Here is an 8,436-nt window from a genome sequence, read left to right on the forward strand (position 1 = left end):
CGGGGCCGGGGTCAGCGAGGCCTGGCCCGGCCCCGGCCGCTCCTCATGGCCCGGCCCGCCGCCGGCCGAAGGTTCCCTTGGCGAAGCGGCCTCGGCGCTTGCCGGGCCAGCGGCGCCGCAGCCGTCACTGTGCGGCCCCGGAGCCGCGCACGCGCCCGGGAGAGGTGCGGGACCCGGTCCTCCCCATCCCCAGCTCGTCCGGCCGCGTCGGCCCCCTCCGCTCGGGGGGCTGCTGCGGTGGCAGCCGCCGCCCTAGGACCGGCACAACCACCGTCCCCGCGCGCCTCCCTGCCTCGCTGCGGCGCCTAACGCACACGCGCGCGCGCCGGCCGCTCCCGAGCCGACTGCCGGCCCTCCGCGACGTCAGCACGTCTTGTAGGACGCAGCGCCCGCCGAAGCCCGCTCCCTCCGCCAGGAAAATGAGTGCGCGCGCGCCCGGGGGAGTGGCGCCGCCGCGAGGGCGCGTCCCCAGTCGCTCGCCCGGTCGGGAAAGGAGGGTGCGAGCCGCTGGGACCGCAGCTAGTTACCCGCCGCAGCCTTTGCAGCCTTCGCGCTGGGCCTGGGAGCAGATTCCAGCCTGCCACGCCCCAGGCTGGAGCCCGCTGGGAGGCGGGCGTCGGGGAAGCGGGTCTTGAACTCTGACTGCAGGAGGGACGGGGCGTCCCCGGTGCAGTGTAGACCCCAGGGAACCGGTCGGGGCAAAGGAGCATCTCCTAGAGCTCGGCCTTCCCCGCCCCCTCTAAAACCCGAGGAGGTCGTACCGCCAAGCTGCGGGTTGGGTCTCCCCCAACCCTTCTGCCTTTACTCCTCAGGGTCCCTGAAGAGATGGTGTCAGGCAGGGGTTCTGCACCTTTTGGGGTCCCTTGACTTCTGTGAGAAGCTGATGACGGCTCGGGACCCTCTTCCCGGAGAAATGTTTATGCACGTAGACTCAGTATTGAACACAGTTTCAAGGGCTGTAATGAGAAGCCCTGCTCCCCAGCCACCACTGTATCCTGCCGGTTTGACCTCAGGCTTACCTTTGAATGGCTTTAAGGGAGTTTTCTTTTCCTCCTGATTATTGAAGGTCAAGTGTCAGGAACTGATTTGTCCACTTTTCCTCAAGGAAATGCCATACGAGACCATTTTATAAACAGTAAGCTTGAACATGTCATAGAGAGGCGCCTGGGTGGCTCAGTCGGTTGGGCGTCTCACTCAGGTCATGATCTGTTTCATGGGTTCCAGCCCCCTGTCGGGCTCTGTGCACTGGCTGCGTAGAGCCTGCTTGGGATTCTTGCTTTCTTTCTGCCCCTCCCCTGCTCATTCTCTCTCTCTCTGTCTCTCTCAAAATAAATAAATTAAAAAACATTTTTTTAAAGAAAATGTCATAGAAAACTCAGACCCCACACCATACCCTTTGGTTTGGGTATTTGCTCTCAGGTCATCCCTTACCACCAGAATTACATTTCCCACCCCGGGCCCATCCCAGAAAACTGACCTGAAGGCTGCCCAGAAACCCTAAGAACCTCCAGGTGGAATTCTGAGAGGAATCCCCTCCCTTCCTCAAACCTTGAACATGTAGGGTCTTGGATCTCTGCTCTCACTACTGTGCACACCTACATCGTTCTATCCCTACTTCAAAATCTGGCCCAGGTGAATGTTAGACACTGTGGAAGTCTGGAGCCTTCAAAAACTAAAAGCAAATGAAGCAAGTTTGCACAGAGACACAAAAATTCATCTGGAGATGACTCTTTACCTGTTTGAAAGCTTCGCTGTTGCAAATCTTTAAATATGGATATTTAAATTGGATATGGGATTTAACGTGCCAAATCCCTAAAAAAAAAAAAAAAAAAAAAAAAATAGCTCTTTAGGAGGCGCCTGGGTAGCTCAGCCTATTGAGGGTCTGACTCTTGATTTCAGCTCAGGTCATGATCTCACAGTTGGTGGGTTTGAGCCCTGCATCGGGCTCTGCACTGACAGCACAGAGCCTGCTTGGGATTCTCTCTCTCTCCCTCTGCCTCTCTCTCTCTCTCTGCCCCTTCCCCGCCCGTGCTCTCTGTCTCTCTCAAACTAAAGTTAAAAAAAAAAAAAATAGCTCTTCGGGAATATGTATCTTAGGAGCTGAAAAAAAAAATTTAATGTTTGTTTATTTTGAGAGAGAGCATGAGTGGGGGAGAGGCAGAGAGAGAGGGAGAGAGAATCCTCAGGAGGCTCCATGATGCTTGACCCAGGGCTCCATCTCGCGAACTGCAAGGTCATGACCTGAGCTGAAATCAAGAGTCCCACACTCAACGACTGAGCCACCCAGGTGCCCCATTGGTTCTATTGTTTCTACTTTGCTACTGGTGCTGCTTTGAAATTCTTGTGTATAGTTAGTGTGCAGAGCTTAGATATCTATATATGCATGAATTTATAATAAATTATGGAAATAATCCCATAAAATGAAGAGACGGCAAGATTTGGATATATTTCTTAAAGCTTTTAGAAATAGCATAACCACAATTCTTCTAAATCATAAACACAAATCTTCTGAAATTATACCAAAAATAGACTTCAGCCTAGGAATTTTATGATATTCTGATAATATCACAACATCAAGGAGCATCTTTCCATGTCATGCAAGAATCAGTATAAAATTTGCATTTCTCTTAAAAAAATTTTTTTTAAATGTTTATTTATTCATGACAGAGAGAGAGAGAGACAGAGAATGAGCGGGAGGGGGGCGGGGCAGAGTGAGAGAGGAACACAGAATCAGAAGCAGGCTCCAGGCTCTGAGCTGTCAGCACAGAGCCTGATGCAGGGCTGGAACTCACAAACCGAGAGATCATGACCTGAGCCGAAGTCGGATGCTTAACTGACGGAGCCACCCAGGTACCCCATAAAATTTGCCTTTCTAAAATGAAAAACCGGGGTGCCTAGGTGACTCATTTGGTTCAGCATCCAACTCTTGATTTCGGCTCAGGTCATGATCCCAGGGTTGTAGGATCGAGCCCTGCGTCCACCTCCAGGCTGAGTGTGGAGCCTGCTTTGGATTCTCTCTCTCTCTCTCTCTCTCTCTCTCTCTCTCTCTCTCCTTCTGCCCTCCCCTGCTTGCATGTGCTTGCATGCTCTCTCTCTCTCTCTCTCTCAAAAATAGATGATAGATAGACAGACAGATAGAATGGAAAACAGTTTCATTATTTCAACCAAGATATCAAGTACCTTATTTTTCCTGTTGCCATAACTGTTATACCCAGACAGTCCTCACAATTTGAATCATTGAAAGTTAAAACAGCTAACCACATATTTCACAGGAATGGCCATAATATCCTGTTAATGCCAATGGGCAAAATAAAGAATATTTGCAAATGTCACTGAGATAAAATGCAAGGCACATCATGAGTCAGTTTTCCAAATAAAGCATCTGAAATAGTAAAACTCTTAAAAGAAATACGTTATTGATGTGATGATAAAGAAAATGAAAAATGTTTGATTTCAAAAGAATTTTAATCAAACACTTACACAGCATTTTCTGTGAGGTCTAAAACAGAATGCAACATCTTCAGCCATGAAGCATTTACTAGAACTTCAAAAAAGAACAGAAACGTATCATTGTGATCTAGATCTTTGCTCCCTCTTATGAACCACGTACCTACTGACCTGAGAAAACAGTGTGCCAGGTGAGTTCTCCAGAAATAGGCGCTGAGTTGGGGTGCAAGATGATTATTAGAAATTAACACAGGTGGTGGGAGGGGCTGGAAACAACACTGGCGAAGAGGGAACTGGGATGCAGGCAGGGCCACCCCAGCAGAAAGCTCTGGAACAAAACGTCACACTCGACCTGCATTGAGCCAAAATGCCCCAGCTAGCCCGTCACCTGATGGGGCTGCCCCAGGAGCTGTGAGCTCAGGTGATCTAGGCTGCTGTCAGAGAGCTGGAGGCAGACCATAGTTCCCCAACTAAACAGCACATCCTTCCTCCCGCAGAGGTCTGGACGGCACATCTCCAAGTCGACAACAATGCTTTGGAAAATTTCTGTGTCAGGCTGTAAAATTTCTATCAGTGTCAATGACGTGTCTATTGTTTCCCAAAGAAGTATGTTTGTTTTGCCTTGGCTTTTTTTTTTTTTTTTTTATTAAGAGAAAGAGTTTATTTTGGAAACTTTCAGAGTGCTGCTGTGCTCCATTCGTCCATCTGTTTATTTGTCCAGAAGTACCAGGCTGCGGGGCGCCTGGCTGGCTCAGTCAGAAGAGTATGTGACTCTTGATCTCGGGGTCGTGAGTTCGAGCAGAGATGACTAAAACAATTAAATAAACTTAAAAAAAAGTACCAGGCTGCTAGGGTGGGCCCAGAAACTACACCCTGGCTGAGCTCTGAAGCTCAGCTCCCAGAAGGCTGATTCCAAGATCAAGCCACAGGTGGAATAGTAAGGTATTACATACTGATGTACTCATCCCTGGACTTGGGCAGGATAAAGAGTTTGGAAGGAGGTTGGAGGAGGCAGAACCCAAGCTTAGCACCTAGCAAAGGGGTTAGACTTCCTGAGAAATTCCAGGGCTGGAGGCTGAGGGGCAGGAAGGAGTGTTCCAAGAGGTTCCAAATTCTGGGCTGGGGTCCAGAGCTATTCAGGTGGGGCCGGGGGGCGGGGAGAAGAGGAAGATGCTACATCTACTTTCGTTCACATCTCCAAGCGATCTCGCTTCCCTTTGCAGGGTCACCTCAGGTTCCTGACTCAGCAGGAGTGTCAACTCTCTAAGGCTGAGTGTTGGTTCCCTGGCTGTTCCTTCTTCACAAACCCACCTGCCCGCCGGCAACCAGCGTGTAGCTACTCCAGCCACACCCACACCCACTCGTCCTTCCTCTTACCCAAGGGGCGCAGTGTGGGGAAACTGGCCTCATCACTCAGATAGTAAATGAAGGCCCGAGGGGGTGTGGCGAGCCAGTTCCCGTCACCCCAAGACCAAGCATCCTAAAGCTCTTCCTCCTCTGGTGGGAGCTGGACAGGGGAATGGGGGAGAGGGAAGGAATGAGACAAACAAGTCTCAAAACAACGAGCAAACAAAGGCACAAACCATTTCCAGCCCCACTCATTTCCTTCTCCCAGCAATGGGCCAACCATCCTGCACCAGATCGTCTACCCTGATGGTCTGGGAGTCTGGACCAGAGGGTGCAGGCTGGGGGGCCGACCCCATGTGTCCCGGCTGCACCATTCCCAGCTGTGACCTCCGCCTCCTCCACGCTGTCTGCCTCGACCTCGAGCTCATCCCGCTCTCTGGCTGTCCTAAGTGTGGTGGCTCGGGTCCTGCACTTTCTCTGGGTGATGTGGGAGGCCGCCCCTCTCAGAGCAGCCCCATCTGCGCTCTGGAGGTGATGGAACATGTCTGCAGCTCACCTGGACCAGACTCCCATCCTCCTGAACACATCCAACCCCTTGGTCGCCAGCTGCCCAAGGAAGCCTTCCTCCTCATCCAACTCCTGGGCCCCATCCGCTTGGTGGGTAAAGGTCCAGACAGGGAGCCCTTTATTCGTGGAGGTGTGCACTTCTGAAGGACTGCTCCAGTGTCCCCCGAAGCCGCTTGGCTTTCTCCTGGCTCTACGTTCCCTGAAGTCATTCTCCACAGCCATCTGCAAGGCCGGCTGGGGACCCCAGCACGCCTGTGCATTGCGCATTTCCCCCCAGGCCTGCCGTCATCTGGCTGCGGACCCCACATATGGGTATTTTAATAGTGTACTCACAGTGCAAAATTGAAGACTCGGAAATTGTTTAACGGTTTTTAGGGATGATGGAGCACTAACAGGAGTAGCATGTTTTTTTTTTATTAGTTTTTTTTTAATGTTTATTTATTTTGAGAGACAGAGAATGAGCAGGGGAAGAACAGAGAGAAAGACACAGAATCCGAAACAGGCTCCAGGCTCCGAGCTGTCAGTACAGAGCCCGACGCGGGGCTCGAACTCACAAACCGTGAGATCATGACCTGAGCCGAAGCCGGGCGCTCAGCCGACTGAGCCACCCAGGCGCCCCGCATCTTTTTAAAAAAAACTTGTTTAATGTTTATTTATGTATTTTGAGAGAGCGAGAGAGAGCAAGTGGGGAGGGGCAGAGAGAGAGAGGGTCAGACAGAATCCCAAGCAGGCTCTGCACCATCAGAATGGAGCCTGATGTTGGGCTTGAGCCCATAAGCCATGAGATCATGACCCGAGCCGAAGTCAAGAGTCGAGCGCTTAACTGACTGAGCCACCCAGGGGCCCCCAGGAATAGCATCTTAAAATCATATCTTTAATTTGATGGTCAGTGTTCCAGAAAAATGGTTTCAATGAGAAATATGCATAGGAAAACTTGATTGGGTTTTGTGTACCGGGTCCCAGTGCCATGCTAGAGGGAGAAAATCTAGCATTTCATAGTTTTAGAAAACCTTCAGATGTTTTCATTGGATGCTTAGTCACTGTATTCAGTGATTTCTGGGTGATGCAAGAAAGTTGCAAACCAAGTAACTCACTTTAAATCTTCCCTTGATAAATGTTGTATTTACTAGCCTGTGTCAAATAAACAGCAGAGAGAATGAAACAAAGTATCTGAGAGCAGGGATGGAAATAATGACAGCCGGATGAGGACTTGGATCTTGTTAGCCAGCCTGTTATTATCCTAGAATGACAAAGGAGTTAAAAAATTCTATCAGTCAGGGCGCCTGGCTGGCTCAGTCAGTGGAGCCTGCGACTCTTGATCTTGGGGTTGTGAGTTCAAGCTCCACGTTGGGTGCAGAGATGGCTTAAAAAATAAGATACGGGTGCCTGGGTGCCTCAGTCGGATAGGTGTCCAACTTCGGCTCAGGTCATGATCTCACACTTTGTGAGTTTGAACCCCGCATCTGGCTCTCTGCTGTCAGCACAGAACCTGCTTCAGATCCTCTGTACCCACCCGTCTCTGCCCCTCCCCCAAACTCTCTCTGAAATAAACATTTGAAAAAGTCTTCAAAATAAAATAAAATACAGTAAATGCTATTGATCCTGCTCTACAGAGTTTGATAAAAATTGTAGAGTGGGAGTGGCTAAATAAATAATAAATACGTGGGAAAGTTTATGTGTTTGGGTTTAATAAGCGAAATTATGTATTATCTGTTATCTATTACAATAGAACACTCAGTACTTTACAAGATAGACTGATAGAGCTTGTATCTTACAAGCTGATAGATCAATTCAATGGTCCTCAAAGTGTGGACTCCTGAATATTTCTGACACTTTCAGGGGTTCTGTGAGATCTGACCGTGTATGTATTTTCTTAAAAACATGAAAATATGAGTTGCCTTTTATGTTGTATTAATATTGGCACTAAAGGCACAAACGTCCCTTTTCTTACTAAATTTGTTTCAGAAAACAGTTATTTTTCATAACAATATGTTTTTTATGTTCACTTATAATGGGCTCATTATTGTCTTTAAATAAATTAAGAATAAATCTATTTTGCATTTCTTAGTTTTAATTTTAGTTTTATTGTTTTTTTTTTAATTTTTGTTTTTCAACATTTTTTATTTATTTTGGGGACAGAGAGAGACAGAGCATGAACGGGGGAGGGGCAGAGAGAGAGGGAGACACAGAATCGGAAACAGGCTCCAGGCTCCGAGCCATCAGCCCAGAGCCTGACGCGGGGCTCGAACTCACGGACCGCGAGATCGTGACCTGGCTGAAGTCGGACGCTTAACCGACTGCGCCACCCAGGCGCCCCATTGATTTTATTGTTTTTAAAACAAGATTTTATTTTTAAGTTATCTCTGCACCCAGCATGGGGCTTGAACTCACAACCCCTGAGATCGAGAGTCGCTCACTCCACTGAATGAGCCAGCCAGGTGTCCCTTAGTTTTCATTTTTAATCCAGTAAATATGTTGGGTCTTGAAACTACACAGTTTGAGAACTGCTGGATTAATTAGGCACATGATAAAAATGATTAAACATACAAACCTAAGGAAGGGAATCTATGAAAGAAAAAGAGATATAGTATGCTATTAGAAATTTTAAAAAGGTATCAATTTCAAGGGAAAATTTTGGTTGTTTAATTATGTAATAAGGAAATTATTTAATGACACAAGTGAAAATTACAGTAAACTTTTAAATCTTTATTTATTTAAAAAATTTTTAAATGTTTATTTATTTTTGAGAGAGAGAGAAAGAGAGACAGAGCATGAGTGGGAGAGGGGCAGAGAGAGAGGGAGACCCAGAATCCAAAGCAAGCTTCAGGCTCCGAGCTGTCAGCACAGAGCCCGACACAGGGCTCGAACCCACGGACCGCAAGATCATGACCTGAGCCGAAGTTGGACACTGACTGAGCCACCCAGGTGCTCCTAATTCTTTTCATTTTTTAAATTCTGAAACTTGTTCAAATGATGTTTTGGCTTCATGGATTGAGGATGAACAAAAAGTCCTAAAATTATGCCAACTGATGAAATAAGACGTACCAATAATTTTCTATATACTTGATAATAAAT

The 8,436-nt window shown here is 48.1% G+C and overlaps 1 pseudogene; it reads right to left on the reverse strand.

Moving 5' to 3' along the window:
• Window positions 1–5,045: 5,045 nt before the first annotated feature.
• On the reverse strand, window positions 5,046–5,337 carry LOC121015729 (pre-rRNA-processing protein TSR2 homolog; annotated as a pseudogene).
• Between the last annotated feature and the right edge of the window lie 3,099 nt (window positions 5,338–8,436).

This window comes from Herpailurus yagouaroundi, unplaced genomic scaffold (assembly GCF_014898765.1).
Source record: "Herpailurus yagouaroundi ecotype Mexico unplaced genomic scaffold, PumYag 208, whole genome shotgun sequence".
NCBI lineage: Eukaryota > Metazoa > Chordata > Mammalia > Carnivora > Felidae > Herpailurus > Herpailurus yagouaroundi.